This window comes from Schistocerca serialis, chromosome 3 (genome assembly GCF_023864345.2).
Source record: "Schistocerca serialis cubense isolate TAMUIC-IGC-003099 chromosome 3, iqSchSeri2.2, whole genome shotgun sequence".
Classification (NCBI taxonomy): Eukaryota; Metazoa; Arthropoda; class Insecta; order Orthoptera; family Acrididae; genus Schistocerca; species Schistocerca serialis.
Window position 1 is genome coordinate 479354967 of NC_064640.1, and position 25558 is coordinate 479380524.

Sequence of the window (25558 nt, forward strand, 5' to 3'; positions counted from 1 at the left end):
GATGTGTATAAATTCTCTTTTCAGCCTGCCTGAGCCTGTCTTTGTCACACCTATTACAACAGCTTAACCTCCAGCAACGAAGACACAAGGGTACACGTGTAGTGAGGCACGGTGGTTAAAGCAGACCAACTTGATTATCTGTAAGCCAGGCAAGATTAACAGGACCTGTTCAGTCTGCTGCACCTGACAACAGGTTGTGCTACCAGTCCAACGTGACTAGTTAGGTATACGTATGAGAAGGTAGTTTTACAACAGCACGAAAATGGAGAAACGAAACTTAACGGAGACAGTGGAGAAATTAAGAATTGGGGTATTAATACCAATCATGCGACTGAGACCAAGTCCAACAGAGGAAAAGTTTTCGTTTGTTTATGAGGCAGATTCAAATAAACTGGTAGGTGTCTCACAATGAAAATTGTATAAAAGTTAAATACTCAGTAGGGCATCTATAGTATGTCACTACATGTTTATAAATTTGAGCCTCACTCCATAAATAATTTTGAACGATCACAAAGACTTAGTGGCTGACAAGCGTGTGGAATTATTTTCTGAGGCGTTGAGGCTTCATAAATTTGGGGCAAACACTGATTGAAACAGAAAAAATGTGATTCAGTGGAAATGAAAAACCACATTCTACTGGTATGTAACGTAGTGCGGAGAAAGCTTAGTATGAAAGAAAATCTTCTTTCAGATACGTCCATCTTACATTAAAATAATGTGAAAAGTGAACTTCGTGTTCGCTACAATGCGTCTGGGGTATTTAGAATGAACTGGTTAGGCCACTTAGAATGAATTCAACGAGCACGCAACACACATCCCGGAGAAAGTATTTAAAATTGGTATAACTGGGGTCATATTTGGCCGAAACTCATTAAAATTACAGAAACTAGACTTCTAAAACCATACTTTAGTTGCCATCGTTGTATAATATACATCTTCTGGTTCTTAGGTGCAAAGGATCTCTACTTGCAAAGATGGCCCTGCTTACTCCAGAAATTAGAAATGGCCTGATGTTGGTTCGAATTGATATTAGTCAGTAATAATCCAAAAACGGTGAAGTTGCAGAGAAACCCTTTCATATTGAAATAAATAAATAAGCTAGAAATACGCCGTAAAGGAAAACAAAAGGACAAATAAAATCTACCATTTTCTTGCCTACAATAACCAAAAATGAATATTTCATTAAGCTTCTTCCTGCGACACTCTGGTGAAAAAAGTGTCAACTTCAGATCCCTACTCGTAACACTAGAATGAAGTGTACAGAGTAAACTGCAACGTAGCGTAGGATTGCGGGAAGATGGGTGGGCTGTCAGGCAGGCCGGCAGGCAGGCAAACAACACCACTCCTTTAGCCTGCTTGGTTTGGGTATAACTTGGCTTGGATGCCAGTAAAACAGACTGCTCGTTGTCCCGTTCTGCTGCTAACGTGCGGCAGCTTGCCTGTCCGGCTAACAGGCAAGCATGAACAAGTTAAAAGCGGAATACGGACTGTGCAGAAAAAGTACGGATGGAATCCGCGAAAGGGTGTATTTTTGTTCTCCGACAACGCCACAGCTCACTCTGAACATGACACAGTCCTATATGCTGATTCTTGGGGCTATCATATTTTGTCTTGTCCTATCACGGAACCAAATGGCGCTTTTCTCTTTCGAATTGGAACGTTTGTTTTACAGCCAAAATGCAGACTTTTGTAAACAGGCACCCTGTTAAGTAATCCAGTATTGGGAAAACTGTGTCGTACTGAACGGTGAATACGTAGAGGAGCACTTACACTCTCAGTATGTTTCATGTCGCAGCTTGATATTTTTGATGTTATAATCAAAAACGTACGAATAACCCTGGCATATATGCAGAAATACGAGGGCTATTGGTATGTATGCAATGTCAGTATTGAGCAAATACACAGAATCGTCTGCCAGATGCTCAGCCGTTACGCAAATGCTAAAAATAGGCGAACTCCTGCCTTATGTACGAGGAAGTGTTGAAAAGTAATTGTTCCTACTTTTTTATGTGAAAACTCGTAAAGATTAACATTCTGCATTTTTATTCATCATATCTGCATATTTATTTCTCAACATAATCACCGTGGTGATGAACACATTTCTCCCAACGAGAGACCACTTTGTTGATATTGTCCCTGTAGCATCTTTGGCTTTTTTGACGGAGCCATAACCTGACTTCTGTTTACACCGCTTCATCGTTATCAACGTGAAGCCCTCGGAGGTATTCGTTGTAGTTTTGGAAACAGACGAAAATCGGATGAGGTCAGTTCGGGACGGTATGGAGGATGATAGATGATAGTCAACCCAGGGCGTCGGATTGTTGTAGACGTCGCAGCGTTCGTGTGTGGTGTGACACTGTCATACTGAAGGAGAGGATGCTCCATGTTCGGACGAACTATTCGAATTCGAAACTCTGTGTCTCACGTTACGTTACACATCACTACATTACACATTCGCTATGGTTCGGAGCCCTTTGGTGGCAGAAAGCTGCAAATATGTAAACATGAAGAATAAAGATGTATAATATTAATACCTTTTGATATATTTAAAAAAGTTTAAAAATTCGAAGCATTATATTTCAGGACACTCTCGTATAAGACACGTTGGCACACCATAACATAATAATAAGACACATTGGCAAACCATAACATAATAGGACTACTTTAAATCGATAATAATCATTTTATTACGAGAAAGAGATAATGCTGAATTACATTTCACGAGGATAGGAACCACTTAATCCATACCCTAGTAAACAGCCCAGCATTTAATTCAATAATAACGCAAATAAAAAAAAAGAGTGAACAATGATCGTGACATGGGGCTTGGTAACATCCATTTTTGAATGTGAATCCCTTGTTGTGGTGCATGGAGTATACAGGTGTGTAAAAGGTAATTACGTAACTACCTAATATTGCCATTGTAAGATGGCAAGAACTATGCCCCTTACATGAAGTCATTAAAGATCACGTAACTCACGTTGAGCGAACAGTAGGGTTGAACAAAATGACTGACAAGGCACAATGCATCTTGTAGAGGGTATAGTTTGGACATATTGGAATAACTGATGTTGGGTGATGGTTTTAAAGTAAGTCACAGGACATGAAAACTTTGTGGAAACGAGTCGATTTACTGGACGCTACTTTACCCCAGGGAAGTATACAGAGTTGACCATGGCGCGCATCTGGGGAGCGGCGAAGGGAAGCGACAATAGGCAGCTTAGGGCGGCTCAAACTCTTGAGAAAGCGGTAACGCGGCGCGGCCTCCAGCCGCCTTAAGATGGGTGACAGTGAATGGGTTGTTGACCCGAATCCATGCTGGTCTACTGGGAAACAGACGGAGAACTTGTACGCCTGTTGATAAATGTCTGTCGTCCCGTTTTCTGTGAAACATGCGACAAAGGCACACAAACTATGGTGGAGTGGTCAACAGAGGTCAAAATATGCATGTTCGTGACTATAGCAACTTCATGCTGAATTCACGGTCTGCAGAGCCTGAAGTAAATCAGATGAAGAGCGACAGCATGAAATACGCCGGCCTCTGTAGGATCAAGGAATTTTAAGTACTCTCCTGGGAGTCAAAATTTCGGAAAACTTGGTGTTTGTGCAGACACTAACCTTGATAGGTGGCCTGGGAGGAGCTAAATAGAAGAAGTTGAGAGGAAGGGAAATTTTGTGGGCATTTGTTCACTTCCCAGAGCAGGCATGGGTCAGCGCTTGGAAGCGACGCATAATTAACACGACATGTGCTGCAATTGGCGTAAGTGATTTTGCTGGAGGGGAAACTGAGGAGAAGAGCAGACTGGCCGAAGTCTCAGTAGAGGTCTTCCGTTCCCAGCTTGCCTTGAGTGCGGACGTGGCGTTCTTTACTCATCTTGCCTGAGAAAGAGTGACCATGTCGGCAGTCTAGGTCTTAGCAAATGGAAAGATTGAGCTTGGAGATAGAAAGTTTTGGTTCAGCTATGTACTGAGCAAGATAGCTAGGAGTGAATAGATAAGCGCAGCCTTGCAGCACCACGAGGTCAGCCAACGTCTACACAATGACGCCGCTCTGCCATGCTGTATTCGGTAATATTGCACCTGCTCCGGCCACTGATTAATTTTTTGGATCACATCGGCAAAGTTTCCACGAGGGTTTCATGGGCCGTGTACTGTAGAATTCTTCTCGCACTTCACATTACGCCTGGGTCAGTCGACAGGAATTACTTTTGAGTTATCGAGCTTTACTCCATGCAAACGCAATTTATTACCACTACCTGGTAGGAGAGTCATGTAATGTGATAACTGAAGGTCATGAGTTAAAATAAATTTGTGATAATCGAGTGCATCTGTTTTCAATCAAGTAGTTGAAATCCCAAGTCATTTTCTTAATTAGTTTTGTGTTCAACATTTGCATCTGGTGTTCAATAGCTGCATATAACATCAATGTGCACCCCTTTTTAATTAAAAGTGATCAGTTCTGAATCAATTAATGTCAACACTGCCACCACAGTTCAATCAGGAGTCACAGGGCCTTATTACTTACTTTGCGTTATCCGATATTGCGGCAGTTTTGCACTCTCTGTTGATCTGTTAGTCAATTAGCTGGGGTGAACACACGCCAAAACCAGATAAGTGACAGGTGGGGTGTTACACCATCAATAACGAACTTTGGAAAAAGTGGGAAAATTAAACTAGAAAACTTGACCTATAATGTGGAGTTTGAGTACCGACGTTAAGGAGAAAAAGTTTCACAACATTTGCGCATGTACAGTTTCTTGATATCCGTATTAGAATAACAATCCGATTTTAGTTTCTATCTGTTATGTAGAAGTTAGCTTTCCATGCTACATGACATACCATGATATTTGCTCGTCCTTTTGAGATGTAGATTACATAAACGTATTGGAAAAGAGGGACATACACCAGATCATATTAAGTAATACGTTCAGTATTTTGGAAAATGAAGGTTATACATAGACAAAAGAGACAGTTAATTAAAAGCAGTAATTATTCAAACAGAAAATGTTGCAGACACGAAGAAGGGAAAAATTTAAAACAGAATGACGAGACTATTACAGAGAATAAATCGACAATAGGAACATTATAGAATGTGTGTGTGTGTGTGAGGAAATGATGGTGTTGTATTCTGAATGCTGTGTTGTTCTCCACCGAAAGTATGTTAGTCGCAATTGGTGTATATCTGGAATCTTAAAAAAATATTTGAATGCTGTGTAAAGTGGTATGATCTCAGAAGCGAAAGAAGCAAATGTGTTATGAATATGAAAAAAATCTATTGATGATATTTTTGATTATGCAGAGGTGAGTGCAGCATGTCTTGATGGTAACGATGTTGAGCCAATTATGGCTTCCTAAGGATGAACAGTTGGTCATGCAGGCCTAGACCATTACCTATCAAAGTTTTCTTTTAAGAGTACCTAAGACAGGTCTTCAACTTGCTTCTGAGAAATTAATACTAGATTAGATGGTGTTGATCATGACGTCTTTTGACTGTTATGTATCTTGAAACTGGAATACGTGAGTATTATATTTTTAGCTGGATGAGTATATGTTGTGGGAAACTGATGATGTAATGGATTAGTCGGTAATGGCTGTATGTAGTACCTGGATATTATACTTAAAAAAAGACAATCAGAACCTATAATCTTTTACAAAACTATGCGCTGTGTGCCTGTAGTTTTAATGTGGAAATCGATTACACAAAACGGCGATACTGACAATTGTTTCGTAGCCAATATCATGGTGGATTCGGAGCTACTCCACTGGATGACTGAAATCATCTCGTCTGACCACATTATTCCTATAGAACAAGGGCTGGGAAACCTTTCTTGTGCAGTCGCAGCTGTGGCTCACGGAAACATTGTTTTTTTAGATGTGTTACGGTGCCACTACGCAGTGCCAATGTCAACACGGTATTGTAAGTAAATACCTACCATTGGTCATCGAATCAATAACTATTTATCACATACATTACACGTTTAGGATTTCTGTGGTGTATGACAAAATACCAGATTTGACCGGCCGTATGAGACACTGAGCAGGTTGGTTTAACGGATTAGAAGAAATATTAGACCACAATTCATTACGTTTTTTAAATGCTTATCCGGACTGTAGGTCGCTTAGTACTTATGGGAGTATCATGGGAATATAACGTCTCTCTTTTCTAGACACACACACACGCACACATACACACACACACACACACACACACACACACACACACACACAGTATGGTACCTTGTGCCACTCACAAAAAACGATACTAGAAAGAGGAATGCGTCTATCCATCGATCCCTAATTTTTCGTATTTTAATGTCTTACGCGAAATGTACGCTGGCTACAAATGTAGTCTTCTAGTAAACTATGTGTTACAGCTCATAAAAACCAACAATTCGGGAATTTCTCGTCAATCTGAGAACCATAACAGATTGCCTTAATAGTAGTTGAATATAACTATCGCGCACACTATCTTCGACATGCAGTCCATAAACCAACTATCCAGCGGAGTCCTATAAGAGAAATAAATTACGTACAATTATTGTGAGCACTTTCTTCCAAACGAGGTGTCACATTTACCGTTCTAGAAAAGAACGATAAAAAGGTTTAGTAAATTTCTTTCTACAACCTTCTCCTCTGCCAAAAGCATCAGGCACATAACTTGCCTGCGATATTACCTGATCTGCAATTCTACACTGATGTCAATGACATAGACTAGATTTTGTCACAGCTTTAACGATATATGGGAACCGTGTCCGGTAGATTTACGGCAACACTATACACCTAATAACATTAGTGTAACCGGTACAATTAAGGTACATTTTGCTACTAAATGATGTACTTTTGTTAATAATGAGACTCTTTGGGTAAATCAAGCACCTTACAAAGGCGTAATAAAAATGATATTGGAACGCTTTTATTCAAGCGTGTTCCTCTGGATGCTTCGCTTTTCGACGGTAACATGATGGAAGCCTTATATAACGACCTCTGACGAATACATACGCCGTCGCTAGCGTGGGCGCTACTCAAATATAATTTCGTAACGGCCTCATTGCGGCCACAGTTTTCTGGACACAGCGATCATGGGTAGAGTGGAATGGAACTTTCTGTCTATTAACTGGGCGGATACTTAGATGTCGGTGATTGCCCTCCCCCCCCCCTCCCCCCGAACTTTATCAGTCTCTGTAGGAATGATTTTTCCCCACTCTTACTCGGAGCCACTGTGACGGCTTTTACTGTGGGACTAGCGAGTGGGGTGATAGATGCCACTGTCGGCTTGTATTCCAGGTCTGGCTTCTGCTAGAGCCACTTTCCTCAGCCCCGGGTTGGTAGCGTCGACAGAGACGCACAGTATTTCATGATAATTATGACTGTGATTATAGTGTTACCGAGTACGTGTAGCATGTGTTTCTAACAATAGTTCGCGTGTTGTTCGCATTCTGTATGTGGAGAATATGTTTAACGACGGATGCTGCTCTATCTCTAAGGTCGCATTTTCTATCGTATAGCAGTATAAGTATCGTGATCTCTGTGAGTCTATGACTTTGTGTGTAACAAGAGCTTATTTTTGCTGCACTGTGGTCATCGCTCAGTCTCGTTTATGTGTGGCGAGGATGTATATACTTCGGATTCATTTCCACACATATTTATGAGTCTTGTACTGATATACTAGTATTGCGAGAGTTACAGGTCTTTATATTCTGCCTGGGAACCCTGGCGGCTCTCGTCCACAGTGTTCTTGCAAGATTGTGTTCACAAGTGTTATAGCATCACCACATACTGCAAAATGCTAGCTTCCCAGCCTGTGTCTTTGGAATTCTATGGATCAGCGAAATTACGTTAACAACAGAGACCATTCTTCGATTTTCCTGTAGTTAATATACGAGACTTATAGTAATCAGTTATATACTAATGATATTGCAGTATTTATTTTGTTTCGACATCGCAGTTACGTGTCTTCTTTCCACCTGACCTGGCTGCAACTAGAGTCGACCATACAAGTTTCAAGAGAATGATGGTTTGTGGGAGGGGGGAGGGAAGGTTGTTCTGATTGGTCCAGAGAGATAGGGGAAGGGAGGGGAGTCCTTTGCGCTAAAATTATTACCAATATTTATCTGCCAGGGTGTTGGCGTGGTACGATAGCTTTGCAGTGGCGTGATGTCCCCTCCGTGAATAACTGAGTGTGGTTTGTGCCAGCTACTAGGTCGCTGACGATGGAGGCGAGTACAGATATGTATTGTTTAAATAGTGCCAATTTTCGTACCATTCCTGAGGAGATGGTCTGGCGTAATGTTTGGCATACATGTAGCTCTTTCCCATTCGTGGCCTGGCGGCTGCGACTGCACGAGGAGTTCCATACTCTACCAGCATTATCGAGCGAATGCACGACAGGAGTGCCTCATAACCTAGGTATGAATTTGTAGCAGTCCTTGATATTTCCACTGACGTGTGTGATATTTTTGTGTTTTTACTGTGGCGGTGGATCCGTCAGCCGGAACTGATAATATAGCAGCTGTGTCAGCCGCCAAGCTGTAGATGACTGCATCTGTTATAATGCAACTTTCTCGGCAATTGCTCGGTTGGGTAGTGGTGTGTCCGTGATCATACTCCAAGCATCGATGTTCACGCCTATGCACACACACATCGGTGTCCGAAAAGTGATCTACCCTGCAGGGGACATGATTTTCTCTGGGGTGGTTTCAATTACTGATCGACTCTAAGTGCGTATTTTGTAGCGCTCTGCTACATAGATAGAGTATTTTTGGTTGGAGGCACCAGAATTTTATTATGACGTCACACAATATAGCAACGCAGCGATGGTTTATCTATTGCAGTGTGGTATTTCTTTGTTCAGAAATCGGTATTGCTTACAGAATTTGGTATGAAGTAATTCCTACCAAAATGTTCTTTTCTAACACAAAGACTTCACACTCACACACACACATACACACACACACACACACACACACACACACACACACTCACATACACACACACACACACACACACACACACACACACACTTCAGTAAAGCAGTGGTGGCTTAACAATGATAATTAAATTAGGTCTATGCTGTACTGTGACTGACAGAGAGCATCATGACGTCGACGCAACGCGACGTTGCGACGCGATGCTATGACGTGACTCAACATGATGTCGACATGACATTGACGCTTCACGTAATTCAACAAATGTGTGTAAAATTGTGTAAAATGTGGAATAATTGGGGTAATTACATATCTGCCTTGATGTGATGCCTGCTGATGTCTCGAATAATGAAATATTAAATTGTTATTAACATACAGGTCTTGAATGACGTGACTTATCGGAATTTCCTTGTAACAAATAGACATAGTCTAAACCTCTGCCTATGCTGTTCACTTGCAGAATGTGTCCTTCCGACTGAAGTGTCTCACGTTAAAAAATGAAAATGGAAGGGGTTCTCGAACGCATTTGCTCAGAGGGGTGGGGAGAGGGGAGGGAGTAGGAGTTAGCGCCATGCTTATTTCATGTAACACAACTTCCTGAGTGATTCCCCTGCCTGATCTTGGTCAATTACCTGGGGTGAAGGGAGTGGGAGTGGCCTTGAATATAAGTGGCCCAAGCGTGAAATCTGTCCCTGGATGTCCTTACCTTATCAGCAACTCCCACTCTATTTAGAAATCCCCTTACTATTCTACTTGCCTCCCATGCGTAATAAATGAACAAGGAGGATTTACAGCTGGAGATTTCACAATGGAACGTGAACGAAACTCTGGAACGTAGCAATGGGTACGAATTATACCTTTGTTTGACATCCATAGATTTTGAGAAAGTTTTTGCTTCAGTTTTGACTAAATCGGTCTTGACATCCATAGGATAACGTGACACTGACTAGACGTATGATAGTGTAGTGACGAATATATACGTCTACTATACAGCTTCAATTAAACTTCATCGGGACAGTGAAAAAGTTCAGAACTGAAACAGGGATGACGAAAGGATGTTCCAAGTTACGAGAGCTATTTGTAGCAAGTATAGATGAAGTTTTCCTATACCTAAAATGGAATACGTCTTAGTGAAACATATCTAAAACATCTCCGGTTGGGTTTTGACACTGTTGGCCTCTAGAGCAGATGTATTTCGACAACGAATGGATGAATCTAAAACCACTAATTTGAAAGTAGACTTCAACAGTAGAAAAAATCCATTGGTCTATCTATTACTTACAATGATCAGCCAGAACATTATGACCACCTACATAATAGCCGGAATGTCCACCTTTAGCACAGATAACAGAGGAACAGGTCGTGGCATGGAAGCAATAAGGCCATGGTAGGTCGCTGAAGAGAGTTGGCACTTCATCTGCACACTTAAGTCACTTAATTCCCATATATTCCGAGGAGGGGAACGATAAGTTCTAACGTTAAATCACATCCCAGAAGTGTTCGATCGGGTTCAGATCTGGTGAGTTGGGGGATCAGCACAGCAACTGAAACTCCCCACTGTGTTGCTCAAACCACTCGATCAGACTCCTGGCCTTGTGACACGGGGCGTTATGTTGCTGAAAAATGCCACTGCCGTCGGGAGAAACGATCGTCCTGAAGGGGTGTAAGTTGTCCGCATCCGCGATACTCACTGGTCGTCATGGTGCCAAGCCCGAACTCCACTGGACCCATGGATGTCCAAGTGAAAGTTCCCCACAGCATGATGGGGCAGCGCCCAACTTGTCTCCGTCCCGCAGTACAGGTGTCAAGGAGCTGCTCCCCTGGAAGACGACGGATTCGCACCCTACTATCGGCATGATGAAGAAGGTATCGGGATTCATCAGAACATGCAACGCTCTGCCACTGGGCCAACGTGCAGTGCCGATGGCCGCGTGCCCATTTCAGTCGTAGTTGCCAGTGTCGTGGTGTTAACATTGGTACTTGCATGGGTTGTCGACTGCGGAGGCTCATCGTTAGGAGTCTTCGGTGCACTGTGTGTTCAGACACACTTGTACTCTGCGTATCATTAAACTATGATATTATTTCCGCCGCCTGTTCTGTTTTACCAGCCTGCCCAGCTACGACGTCTGACATTTCTAATGAGGGGTGGCCCACAATCGTACGACGTCTGGACATGATTTCACCTTGATTTCACCCCATGTTGAATACACTCACCACGGCACTCCTGAAACACCCAACAAGTAGTGCAGCTTCTGAAATGCTCGTGCCGAACCTCCGGGCCTTCACAGTCGCGCCTCGGCCAAAGTCAGATAGATCGCGCGCCTTCCCCAATCTACACATGGATAGGACGCGCACTGATACTACAGGCTCCATGCCTTAGTGTTAGTAGCAGTTTTTCCTTGCCAGGTGACGCTGCGTGGACGGATTTAAATCGATAGTAGAACGGTGGTCGTAAAATTATGGCTGATAAGTGTACATCTTTCATAACAATCTTTTGCGTGAACGATTTTTTTCCCTGTATCACTTACTGCTTCGCAGCATGTATATATCTCCATTTGTGGATGAGCAATCTTCTTATTTTGAACGTATTTTCATTAAAGATCCATATGTCATTGACATAAGTGAAAACTGGTAGTAAATACATTTTATTATCTCTCCCTTTGAGACACAGTGCAAGCTTACAAGGGGACCATACGAACTTCCCGTCACCAATTTGATTCGTATTGGGTGTGAAGTAATCGGGTGGCACTTTAACATACGTAAATAGGAAGACGCAACTTTCAACCGTTTTTAGAAAATCGGGTTTGAAACTTATAGACATGCTTGTGCGAACGTTTTTTAGGACTGTTAATGTTTACGGGAGCCGCAGCCGAGTCAGCTGGCACAGTAGATGATCGTGTTCGATCAGAGGGCTGGCTGCCCTCCGGAAAAAAGAACTAAGGTAAGTATTGAACAATCAATGCCTGCCCGACTAGCTGCGCGGTCTAAAGCGCTGCTTACAGAGCGGGAGGGCGTGCCGGTCCCCGGCACGAATCCGCTCGGCGGATTAGTGTTGAGGTCCGTGTGCCTGCCATCCTGTGGATGGCTTTTGAGGCGGTTTTACAACTACCTCGGCGAATGCGGACTGGTTTCCCTTATTCCGCCACAGTTACACTATGTCGGCGATTGCTGCGCAAACATTGTCTCCACGTAAGTGTACACCATAATTGCTGGTATGAGACGTTCAAGTGGGGGTGGGAGGGGGGGGGGGCGTTGTGGGGTTGTGAACCATTGAGGGCGACGGCAGGACGAAGCCTATCCGTCGTTTCTACGTCGCCGGTTTAAATATGCAATACACAATACACAACTGAACAATCACCTTGAACAGGTGTCCGTCCGGACCAGATCAAATACCGAGAAAAATAAAGAACCAAATGAAGGGAAAAAGGCTAGTAAGCATTTAGTTTCATATGTGCGAGATCTGGATGTGACTTCACTGCCGGTAGTTTATTTTTCTATCTCACGTAACTTTAACAACAGATTTATTATGACCGTGAGACGTATCAACATCTGTTCAATCATTTATTATTTTTCCTAATTCTTGTCATGAAATAAGTAGAAAAAGGTTTCTTTTCTCTGGGAGAGTGGATATCAGAAAGGATACACGAGAACTTTAAAGCAAATCGGTATAGCCGTTTTATTTATATTGCTGTATCTACATTTATAATGTGTATAATGTGTCCCTATGCAGCAGTGCATGAATTAGCAGAACAATGATAGTAGAAATATGGAAGACAATAATTATCAGGACATACAGCAGATGTAAGGGACGCCGAATTTTGGCATGTCCATGGTTTTTTTCATTGTGTCTGTTGTAAAATGGACTTGATTTACATTCATAGGCGGTTCTTGGTCGTCACACAGTTTCGAGGCTTACCATGCATATAGAAGCATAGCACCGAATATTGGTGCAGATAACTTACAAACAAAAGTAGAACCGGCAGCGAGTTTCGATGCAGAGACGATGCGCTTATGGAACTAAGCGCTTAATCACATTTTTTATGTAATGTTATCAGCAAAAACCAAAGAGGAAGAATAGAGAAATGTATTTACGGTATAATGTGCCTTTTAAGGAGAGGAAGGGGAAAGGAGAAACAATCGCGGCTTTACATCCGTACATCGGCAGCGTCCGAGGGCTGGGAGGGCAGGGGTCGTAATTGAGGCCTAGCCACTGTACCCTCGGACATCTCCACAGTCCGATGCATAGGATGGGAGAGCATGTAGTAGTTAGGGTGTGGTGAGTGATACTTCTTTTTATTTATTTAATCCCAATTCAGGTGACATGGGAGAAGAGGGTAAAGTGTCATAGTGCTGCCATATGTCGACTGCCAGGTGCAGCAAAAGATGCGCTCGCCTTTGTGCCTCAGAAGATGTGGATGGAGCGAGAAGAGCGGGAGGAGGAGTCATAGAGGGGAGGGGGGAGAAGGATAAGGACTATTGTTCCCCAACTGAGCTGGGGAGGGGGCACGTGAATACACCACGCAGGCAGTTGGCAAACTGGGTCCGATAATTGGCTCGTCGCTCCAAGTCGGCGTGAGCATTCTGTATCCTGAACCAAAAGACGAGGCCTAAATTGTCGCATTCGCCATAGAGGTAGCTGAGCCTCCAACATCTTGCCCAGAGTATGGTGATGGTTGGGGAAATGATGAGTAAGCAGGCGACCATCTGGCAGCTTAGCTCCCAGACATCAAGGGTTGATAGGCATGTGAGGCGGTGGATGTCTTCATCGAGGTGTTGGCAGGCAGCACACAATGGTGTGTCAGCAAATCAAACTACATGTAACTTCTGTCTTCTAGCAATTTTGTCATTGGTAATCAAGTGTCACGTTGCTCTAACATATGTGGGGAGATAAATTTGGTGGATACGGTGTCATACATTTGACCAATGGATCACAGAGTACTTTTGTTCGACAGTGTTGTGTGGCACTCAGTGTAGCAGCGTGAGACAGATATCTTTGGCCGTAGGAGGACGCTTGGTTGGGAGTGCGTGATGTTAATTTTCCTCAGCGTACGACTATGCCAGACTGGTTGCAATTTGAGGAGAACGGTGCAGATGTATGCTCTATGGTCTGAGAAACTCAGCAGCTACAGTTGAGCATCTTGGACATCAGATAATAGATCCCGGGAGATGTAAATTCTATCAAGTCGACTTTCGTATTGATTGTTTAATATGTGAGGCCACTGGCATGGCCAAACTTCTCTTGCCTTGTGTCGCTCAGCTGGAGGTCTCAGACGATCATGCGGAACTCTTGACAGCTGTTAAAGTGTGTCGCCTGATCTTTCTGCTGCAGACGCAGTTCAAGTCGCCTCCAAATATGCAACTAGCATAATGCCCAAAGAACAAGGGGGCAATGCCTTCAGAGCAGAATGTGGCGACCCCCTATTGGCAGGTGTAGATATTGATGATACATGTGACCATAGTGGTGGAGGCCATGCCTTGTGCTGCTGGGAGTGTGGTGAGATCCGTAATAGGAATTCCTTAAGAAATGTGTGCAGCCACAATCCCACCACAGTGGTCACTAGCGGAGGTGTGAGGTATGTATCCAGCAATTTGAGGCAGAGCATCCAGTTTTGCCTCCTGTAGGAGTGCAATGTCATCGTCAGATGCCCAGATCATGTCTTGAAATTGAGAAAACTTCAAAGGCGAACTGATATGGTTGGTATTGATCATTGCAATCCTGTATGATTAGCGGTGTAGTAAGGGAAGTTTTGTTAGTACGTTGTTGGTAATCAAGGATGAAGAAGGAAGGCGTAGACCATCTCATCCAGCCTCCAAGGTTGCAGCCTAGGTATATTTAGGTCGTGGCCGCTGGAAGCATCGCCACCGACGCTGACTGGGGGCTAGGGTCGATTTCCGTGTTGTCACATCACGCAGCAAATTATACATTCACTCTGGTGCTTTACTCATGAAGTAGCGTACAAAGAGATGGATGCAATCTCCCGTTCAATAATACTTTCACTGACTGTAGCGGTTGGTGGCTGTTCATTGGTGAGAGTTGGCGCTACATTGGTGTCCTCAACATCAGTTTACTCATGGTCGTTGTTCACACGAACTGTAAGAGAGGCGTCATTAGGAGGGGAGGTATCCCAATCACAGACTGTGGAAGTCTGCATTTACAGTGCTTGGGTGACAACTGCTTCATGACCGACCTTCCATGTTGGAAGATGGGAGTGAATTGTGTCGTTCTGCAAAAGGTATGAGAGATAACAAGTCACCCTTTCACTTATTTTCATACTCAAGGCTATTCTTTAATGTTGTTACTACACCATAGGCATCATTTTTTTGAGATGACAGGAAATAATCAACATGAACAGGCACTCATGGGAGTATGTACATGGTTTTTGTATGCGGAATCTTTATGGTAGCTCTCCTTCGAACAGCATTTTCTGAATTTGAGAACAAGGAGGTGGTTTGGTTATTCAACGGTAAATCTTGCAGTGGACATTTGGGGCTTGGAAGCCATGTGCAACTTTTAGGGAGAGAAACATCGCAAAGCACTTATTGGGAACATAACGCTGGTCCCAACAATTTCTCGCGCCGATGTGCAGACAAAGCTTTCGGCCGAAGAGGCAAAAAACTACCTCCCTGGATCGACCTGTTAAGTTATTCTGGCCACAGCAGGGACAGAGGCACAAGAGAATTGTGGATCGCATGGCTAAGGCATTTATACTGCGTCATAGACGCCCATTGCATAAAGAGCTGGTGTCCTTAAAAATTTGCGAATTTTCCATGTTCATATTTAACCGTCCATTATCGATGGAGCCGTCAGGTGGTGTCATCCCTCTGCCTCCCGAGTTTTTTGGAAAACGTCACGCCTTTGGAAGAATTTCATGACAGAACACAACATTTATGATGGCTGAAATGGTCAAAATTAGGACACAGAAACGCTTTTTTTAGTAGCAGAGGCCCTTGGTCAGACATTCTGTAACGTTTGGCCTGTCAAGATAATGATCTCTGTGACAAATGTGTCGTGCACTTAAGGCATAAATGAGAATTGAAAACTTGCTGCCTATAGTGACCATGGAAAAACCAATTCAGGAGCATAACGTGTTCTCCTACCTGCACAGTAATTTAAATGTCAGGGATTGGCTGCTTCTCCATAAGGGAAAGAGTATTATTATTTTTCGTTAGGGTTGGCAGGAAGGTAGACCATAGGAGCTACAGGGGAGATATGGCGTTGGTGGGCCCTTGTGATTGGCAGAAAACCTTTGTGAGAGTAGTTGCGTGCGTGCCCTTTTCGAATTTACCAAGGTTTGAGGGAAAGGGAGGAGTGGAGAACTGTGGATGTAAGGTGCCAGGATTTGGGCACTTACACGTTAGCTTTTCAACATTAGTATTAATAATAAAGGGACTGGCAAGGGCATCAGGTCATGACTTTATTGACTTATGACGAATATGAGACACTCTCGAGTGGTATTTCGTGCATGTCTGTATGATTAAGTTACTAACTTAAAGCGTTGGTGAAAAGTGTCGAATTGAGAATTGTAGAAGGCGCTTCAGTTGGGAACCGCGTGGCCGCTACGGCCGCAGGTTCGAATCCTGCCTCGGGCATGGATGTGTGTGATGTCCTTAGGTTAGTTAGGTTTAAGTAGTTCTAAGTTCTAGGGGACTGATGACCTCAGAAGTTAAGTACCTTAATGCTCAGAGACATTTTTTTTTAGATCGTTCGACATTGGCCGAAACTGAGTATTTTTCCGCCGCGTTTTCGTACGTGTGGAAGACGGGAGAATTGTCCAGAAAGAGGACTTCGCCTTCAGCCATTGAGCGGTACGGACTTGGTGACGGCGTCTTGGCCATCGTCTTCGAAGGGAGCGGACTTCGACTTGGACGTCGGCGGTTAGGATGCATCCCGCGAGATCTAAGACGCGAATTGTTCCTTTGTGCAGAACAGGGCAGAGAGGGATTTTTTCTCATATTCGACTTACAGGTTTTGTCAAAAGAAAGTTGGCATCTGATTTCTAACTTGCAGGATTTTTGCTGTCCTGTGGGGTGGAAGTTTGAGAAGCAACTTTCAATGGAGATTACCTTAGACTGGGAGTGCTGTGATTCGGAGACGACAGAGCCATCCGAATTATCGGTATCTTCAACGTAGGGTCAGTTTGAGTGATGGTCTTCATTATAGATGTAGGATTGCGCATTTGGTTAGGTCCAGACGACGAAGTTCAGCGCGGGAAATAAACGGTCGATATCGCAGCATTGCACCAACGCACATTCCATGCAGAGTGCTGCGCTTAGACCTCATTGTGAGCTCAGAAGCGAGATTTTGACCATCGCTTAACAACGTGCAACAACTTATCTCGTATTCTTGATCTTGTAGTTATCCTTGCGAGGTGCCGAGTATTCATCAACGTAGCTGCAGGTAATTGGGGCACGTAGTTGGAAATTAGTTAATGTGACATTCTCAGGAGTGTGGGTGGTAAAAAAAAATACATTTTTGTAATTTTTGTCAATTATCGGAAATATAAAAATTAAATGCTAGTATTAAAATCGAATTATCGACTTCATTGTAGCTAGCACTTAACCTGTCCCGCCAAGCTTTACACGTACCCTAGTCACTGCACAGCTTTCCCAGACGGGGAGGAAAGACGGACAAATAAGCTTAAAGGCCTTCTGATTCAGACTCGCTCTGAAAAGGAGATTCTGGCCTTCACTCTTGTTATGAGTGGACTACACTTCGGACTCTCATGCTGAGCGTGACTTTGCGCTGGCACTGTTCTTGACTGGGGAGCCTGTGGTGAAGTCTTAGCTGTACTGCCGGTTTAGACCTCAGTCGTCTCGGACAACTCGCTGTGCCGAGGATAGCGAAATCCAAACCAGTTCCAGCGGGATACTGGAAAACCACAGCAGCAAAGAAACAACTGGGAGAACAACAGACAGTATGAACAAAATAACGAACAAGATCATAATATCTGTACGAGGCCACGAAAACCGTCACAGGGTAAACGTAGAGAAGTGTAAATAGAAAGTGACGCCCGGTTGCAACGGATACAGCTCTAAACAAGTTTGCAGAAACTAGAAACTATCGGAACGAACAACATCAACAAGTTAACATATGAAGACACAAATTTGTAGAATTGGTGTACATAGTAGATCATTTAGGTTAGACTCAATGTGAGCATCGAACTTCAGTGGATAAGCAAATTCTAGATGATATTTGTAACGAAATCTAGATTCTCTGTTTACTGAATTACTGTAGTTGATGTGTTTGTACTTGCGGAATTTGATCAAATGAGTTTCGTGGTTCTTACATCATCGTATCAACGCGTTCACTGCCTGCTTGAAAATCAAAGTCAGGACTGAATAGAAATTCGTCATAACTGACAGCTCCTCGTGTAACCTGACACTCTCTTTGGCAGGAGAACCCATGTACGTTGACGAACTAAGCTCAGTGTCCAACTACCATTTTACCTACGAAACAAATGGTCATTATGTATCTGGACCGCACAGTCGTTGTCCATTATCACGCTCCAAGGAGAGCAAGATTATTACTCAAGAAACTATCGCATTACGAACATCTAATTCAGCTGTATAATTTTATTTATACTGTCTTCAATAATATCACTATGATCTGTGAGATTATTTCTGTCCTTTTCCGGAATATCTTGTACACTGAACAAAAGGTGACTGTTCGTTGCTATCCGCTGTTTCCCAGTGACGAAATTGCGGCTATGCCACTGCGCATGTCTGTCTCGATTTTCCGGTGTGTTATAAGGGTATTAGCTGCCCACGCGTTATGTGCGTGGAAACGCCAATTCCGCTGGGAGTTTGAGCCATTACCAGATGTACGATAAAGCCTTTTTATTTTGCTGGCGCCATGAGAGCGCCCTGGGCAAATGTATATCATCAGGCGTGAGTGTGTACAGTGCGAATCACGGCGGTGTGGCGTACCTTAGGCTCAGAGAACGGAAGGTAGTAGTAAGAAGGGGACCACTGGTGAACTAATGTATCTTTCTGTATTTTATTACAGCGGCGATCCCAGAAGAGGAAGACTGGAGGCATCTTTGTAACATTTAAGCAACATGTAAGCAGGAAATAATGATAGTTATAAGGTTCAGATGTGTGAATGCAGGAGCAGTTGTCATGAGACAGAGTATCTACGCAAACGGATAGGGGCATGATTTCAGTCCACTTCGGCACTGGGTGACAACGGAGCTGGAAGTACTAAGAACAGGAGGAATATATGTAACACAGTCATAATCTAGGAGTACAGAGGGCTTAGAGCTCAAGTTGACTGGTGTTGGGTAAATAAAATAAGTTAATACTAAGTGTTGTGTTGGGTGAGCATGTTTCAGTGATGAGTGGATGCTGTGCCGGCCTATCATAGGGGTATGTGTGAGAGGCAGTGGTACTAACACAACTCTTACACACAGACAGACACCTAACACCATATTTCTGAGACAGTTGTAACTGTGAAGAATGTCATGTTTAGTCAATATGATAAAACTTATTTCTTCTTTTCATTTTATTAAAAACACTCAAGTAATCATGTATGGGTTCATACTGTATTTATTCAAAGAGCTGATTTTTATGTTCTTGTTCTATTCATAAGAAACTATTTGTAAAAATTGATGTAAAAGCATGGCACTGAAGCATACTGTGAGGACTGTGCAGATCTTGGGAGCTGTCGAACCCGGTATCAATGCCTCCTGAGGGGCGTCACGTGGCAACACCCTGTTGCCGGCGATGATGACCACGTGGCAGCTGGAAGGTGAATGCCCGTGTTACGGACGGCCCACAAAGCTGCCGAGCAGACGGCCAGTCGGCAGAGCGGAATGAAATCCGGGACAGCTGGGGCCAGCCAGCCGCCTTCGCGGCCTAACTAGAGTGAAAGCGGATAAGGAACTGCACCATCTGCTGTGGCTGATATGAACCAGCCTATCCCGGGTGGCTGTAAATAGAGGCAGCCCACTAGACAAGGTGCGGCCTACCATTGATGTCATGCCACTTCCTTGAGAACCTGGTGGACAGCCTAGCACCGAGTAATTGACAGCCGACAGCAACCACCCACCAAGCAGTTGTGAGTCCACCCGCCGGACAGGAGGCTCATCCCTGACATCATGCCACGGCCTCAGAGGACCTGCAGATAAGCCAGCACCCCAACAAGTCCTGGAGGAATCTCCCAGGCAAACACACCCTTCTACAGATGGTGTGCAGAGTTGGATGGCCATGATCCACATGATTTACTCCTGCGGTCATGCACTATGATACAGATGGGCACTGGTGACTGTGGAAGCGTCACGCACTACCCACTGGCACACTGAGACACAAGAACTTATCACTAGGAGACAGGTTGTGCACCAAATGCAACGCTGTCTCACCACTTAATCCCAGGGAAGACTGCACTGCTTCAGCTATCGGGTCGAGTGAGAAGACAGGTGCTAAGACGACCCTTCCTGCGTTGGAGAAGTTGGGCGCCATCCATCAACACTGGTGCCTCATTTCCTCCCACCAAATGTCACGTCCACCACACCTGACTGAAAATTGATGCCAGGTCGAGATGATTCCAATTGCCCAGCTGCCTTTCTGACGCTGCTATGAACAAGATGGGGAACAGAGCCATCTGCTGCTGCTCCTACATCAGGCGCTGAGTGAAGGGCAGGCCCCACTCTGGCGCAACCTCGCTCCACCTTCATACTCCAGCCAGTCCAGAGACAATTTGTGTGTGTGCGTGTGTGTGTGTGTGTGTGTGTGTGTGTGTGTGTGTTTAGTACCATGTTCTGTCTGTGTAACTTTGTAGTGTAAATTGTCTCCCCAGGGCCTTGTAGAAGTAGCGATAGGATGTTTCGTGTAGCTCTTAATTTCATGTAATTACGTATATTTTCTTGTGAAATTGATTTAATTTTTGATACAGCTATTCTTGTGGAGATATTTTGTCAAGTATTTATGTAAATTATATTTGAAAAGTGTGTTATGCAAATGTCTTGTAGGTATTAGAAACAATATTACGCAGACCTAGGAAGCACAACAGATGACACATATTACGTGTTTGTTTAACTTTTGAGAATGAGTGTGTTTCTTAAAATATAATTATTGTTCGTTTACAAATTATGCATGACAGGAATCTGGTGGATGACTGAGCAGGCTAAAGCACCGAGGAAGAGATCAGTTCGAACTCCACGGAATTGTAATATGATCAGGTAAATTAGTCTTCACTGACCTCAGAAATTGTATGAGTGAGTAAAAATACTGCTGCAAGACCTTTCTGATCACTTAATAACTGTTCATCTGAAAGCAGTGGTGTAGCAACGACCATAGGATACACATGCATCATAATAAACTCAGCATTGTTATATGTTCTTCTAGCAGGCATGCAGCTCTGTTTGAAGGAGTGACCCCTCTGATGAATGAGGTCAACTTAGGATGAATTTATAATGTGAAGCGCTAGTTGGCAAAGTCGCACCTCTCACTTATGTTGTCATAGCGAGATCTCAATACTGTCTGATGATTTCTTCTATTCTGCGTCACACTATAACATTTTGAAAGGAGACACTACAAATGTGGGAAATCGAACTTAGATGTTGTCAGAGAGAGGACAAGTCACTCGCTCACTTATTTTCATATTCGAGGCTATTCTTTAATGTTGTTATTAGATTCTAGATATCATTTTGGTGAGATGACGAGAAGTTGCGGGATTCTCATGGTAGCTCTCCTTCGAATAGTGTTTTCTGGAGTTGAGAACAAGTAGGTAGCTTGGTTACTCAACAATAAATCTAGTAGAGCACACTGGGGCTTATAATCCATGTGCAGCTTTTACGGAGAGAAACATGTCAAAGCATTTACAGGGGACAGAACGCTGGTTCCACGAATTTCTCGCATCAGCGTGCAGACAGTGCTTTCGGCCGAAGAGGCGAAAAACTGCCAACCTATGTCTACGTGTTTGGCGTTTCTGGCCGTGTCAGGGACGGGAGTGCAGGAGAGAAGTTGGTCGCTCAGCCAAGGCCTATAGACTGTGTCATAAACGGCCATTGTGTAAAGAGTTGGCGTCCTGAAAAATCCGCGAGTTTCCATGTTCACTTTGGACTGGACACTATTGATGGAGCCACAGGTAATGTTGTCCCTCTGCCCGCTAAGATTTTTGGGAAGCCACAGGTATTCCGAAGACTTTTACAACAGAACACAACATTTACGGTGCCTCTGAAATGGTCTATGTTGGGACACAGAGACGCTTTTCTTAGTTTAGCCGAAACCCCTAGTCAGATATGCTGTAACGTTTGTCCCATCAAGATAATGATCCCTGTGATAAATGTGGTGTTCACTTTAGGCGTAAATTAGAACTCAGCACATGCTGCATAAAGTGACCATGGAAAAAACAATTCAGGAGCGTTACGTGTTCTCCTGCCTGCATGGTAATTTACGTGTCAGGGATTGGCTGCCTCTCTAGCAGGGTAAGATTATTATTATCCTTGGCTAGGATTGGCTTGAAGGTAGAGCAGACGAGCTAGAGGTAAGACATGGCGCTTGTGGAGTCCTATGATTGGCGCGAAACCCTTGTGGAGGTAGTTGCACGGGTGCACTTATCAAATTTACCAAGGTTTGATGGAAAGGGGCGAGTGGAGAAATAGGGATTCTGATTCAGAGTCCAGTCTGGAGAGAAGATTCTGGTTTAAATGCACCGATACTGGATTTAGGCACTGATGCGTAGTAGCAGGGATAACGAGAGTCATCGCGTAGGAGCCTGGAAGCGGTGACGGTTTTGGTGCAGGCGTCACATCAGAGGCGTCGGCCGCCGTGAGTTCGAGTGGTAGTTCCAAGACTATACCTGATCGACAGTTACCGGCCCGAGGTTACTGTGGCGTGGCACAAACGGAGCCTCTGCTGCGTTATCCGATGAATCTTATTGCTAGTGACTTCAACAAAAATGTTCAGATTTGTGTGAATTCCTAAGGGACCAAACTGCTGAGATCATTGATCCCTAGACTTAAACACATACCCATGCCCGAGGGAGAACTCGAACCTCCAGCGGGATGGGCCTTGAAATCCGTGACATGGCGCCTCAAACCAGGGGGCCACTCGGCTGGTGACTTAAACATACACCGTACTGTTCAGTATTGAAGTGGATGCCCACTACCTCATTTGCCGGGATTTTGGCTACAACACGACGAAAGTGCTGTACCTCGAGCGCCTTTGGTCTTTCAGAACATTGTAGAACGTGGAGTGCTGATTTATTTAATCTGTTCGTTATTGCTCTGGAGTACTAGAAGGCGTACAAGTAACGGCCAGAGTACGTAAACAAAAGTAGCACGCACGCTCCGAACGCGGAAATACGGCTGCTAAAGCCCGACTTCGCTGTGGGAAACAAGAGCGCGTCTCCGTTAAGTGGTGTCTGCTTGCTCTACACATCTGCGCATTCGGCTGCGGACTCGTTGCATATTAGTGGTTCAAATGGCTCAAATGGCTCTGAGCCCTATGGGACTTAACTTCTGAGGTCATCAGTCCCCTAGAACTGAGAACTACTTAAACCTAACTAACCTAAGGACATCACACACATCCATGCCCGAGGCAGGATTCGATCCTGCGACCGTAGCTGTCGCGCGGGTCCAGACTGCAGCGCCTAGAAACGCTCGGCTACACCGGCCGGCGCATATTTGTGACCATACAAAGTATATAAGCATGCTTAAAATTTTGGAACTCGATTTTCTCGAAAACGGTAGAAAGCTGCATCTTCGAGTTACACATATTGACGTCGCAAGACGTTCCCTACACAAGTTCTGAATATGAATCAGATCGGTGAGGGGAAGTTCGTACGTTACACTTGTAAGGTTGAAGTGCGTCTCAAAGCGAGATTTTATAGCCCTTAGTTATTACCAGATTCCACTTATGGCAATGACATATGGATGTATAATGAAAAACTATTACAAATCAGAGAGCTGTTCAGTCATAAATGGAGATACGTATGTTGGGAAGTGCTAAGAGAGATAGGGCAAAAAAATCTTTCGTGGAAAAGTTTGATATGAAGATGTAAGTAAAGGAGAGAGCAAGGGCGTTTTCTACTGTATTCTAAGACATAATAAAACTCCAAGACGAACGTTGATGATGGGTAGATCAAATAGGAACGACATGAATACACATATCAAAACCCGTTGAATGAAAAAAGTATAGAGGGAACTTTTAACCGGCACTGGATGTCGACTAGCTGATAATGAGGATAGTGATGGTGATGACATATACAGAATTAATAGGTGCCGGCCGCGGTGGTCTCGCGGTTCTAGGCGCGCAGTCCGGAACCGTGTGACTGCTACGGTCGCAGGTTCGAATCCTGCCTCGGGCATGGATGTGTGTGATGTCCTTAGGTTAGTTAGGTTTAAGTAGTTCTAAGTTCTATGGGACTGATGACCACAGCTGTTAAGTCCCATAGTGCTCAGAGCCATTTGAACCAATTAATAGGTGCGTGTGCGTGTGCGTGTGTGTGTGTGTGTGTGTGTGTGTGTGTGTGTGTGTACGTGTGTGTGAAAGAGGGAACAGGAGGAAGAGACTGCGCACCGAATGACACTAGTTCATCCTTAAGAAGTTTAACTGTCTGTTTGAAAGTGGATGATGCCACACAGCCAGCCACAGTAATGTGACCACCTGTAAGAAAAATGAATAGTAACCTTTCGCAGCGAGGACCGCTACGATACGTACAGGAAGAGAATAAGTGAGGCTATGGAAGGTACCGACAGGGATTTGGAGCCATTCTGACTCCATTGCCAAGACCAGCTGCACTAGGCTGGATTTCCGGAAGTCTTTTTACATTGTACCACGCAAGCGGTACGTAGTAAAATTGCGTGCTTATGGAATATCGTTTCAGTTATGTGACTGGATGTGCCATTTCCTGTCAGAGAGGCCACACTTCGTAGTAATTGACGGAAGGTCATCGATTAAAATAGAAGTGATTTCAGGCGTTCCCCAAGGTAGTGTTATAGGCCCTTTGCTGTTCCTTGTCTATATAAACGATATGGGAGACAATCTGAGCAGCCGTCTTCGGTTGTCAGCAGATGACGCTGTCGTTTATCGACTAATACAGTCATCAGAAGATCAAAACAAATTGCAAAAAGATTTGGAAAAAATATCTGAGTGGTGCGAAAAGTGGCAATTGACCCCAAATAACGAAAAGTGTGAGGTCAGCCACATGAGTGCTAAAAGGAGTTCGTTAAACTTAGGCTACACGATAAATCAGTCTAATCTAAAAGCCGTAAATTCAACTAAATACCTAGGTATCACAATTACGAACAACTTAAATTGGAAAGAACACATAGAAAATGCTGTGGGGAAGGCTAACCAAAGGCTGCGTTTTATTGGCAGGCCACTTAGAAAATGTGACAGACCTACTAAGGAGACTGCTCACACTACGCTTGTCCTTCCTCTTTTAGAATACTTCTGCGCGGTGTGGGATCCTTACCAGGTAGTACTGACGGAGTACATCGAAAAAGTTCAAAGAAAGGCAGCACGTTTTGTATTATCCCGAAATATGGGAGGGAGTGTCACAGAAATGATACAGGATTTGGGCTGGAAATCATTTAAAGAAAGGCGTTTTTCGTTGCGGAGGAATCTTCTCACGAAATTCCAATCACCAATTTTCTTCTCCGAATGCGAAAATATTTTGTTGAAGCCGACCT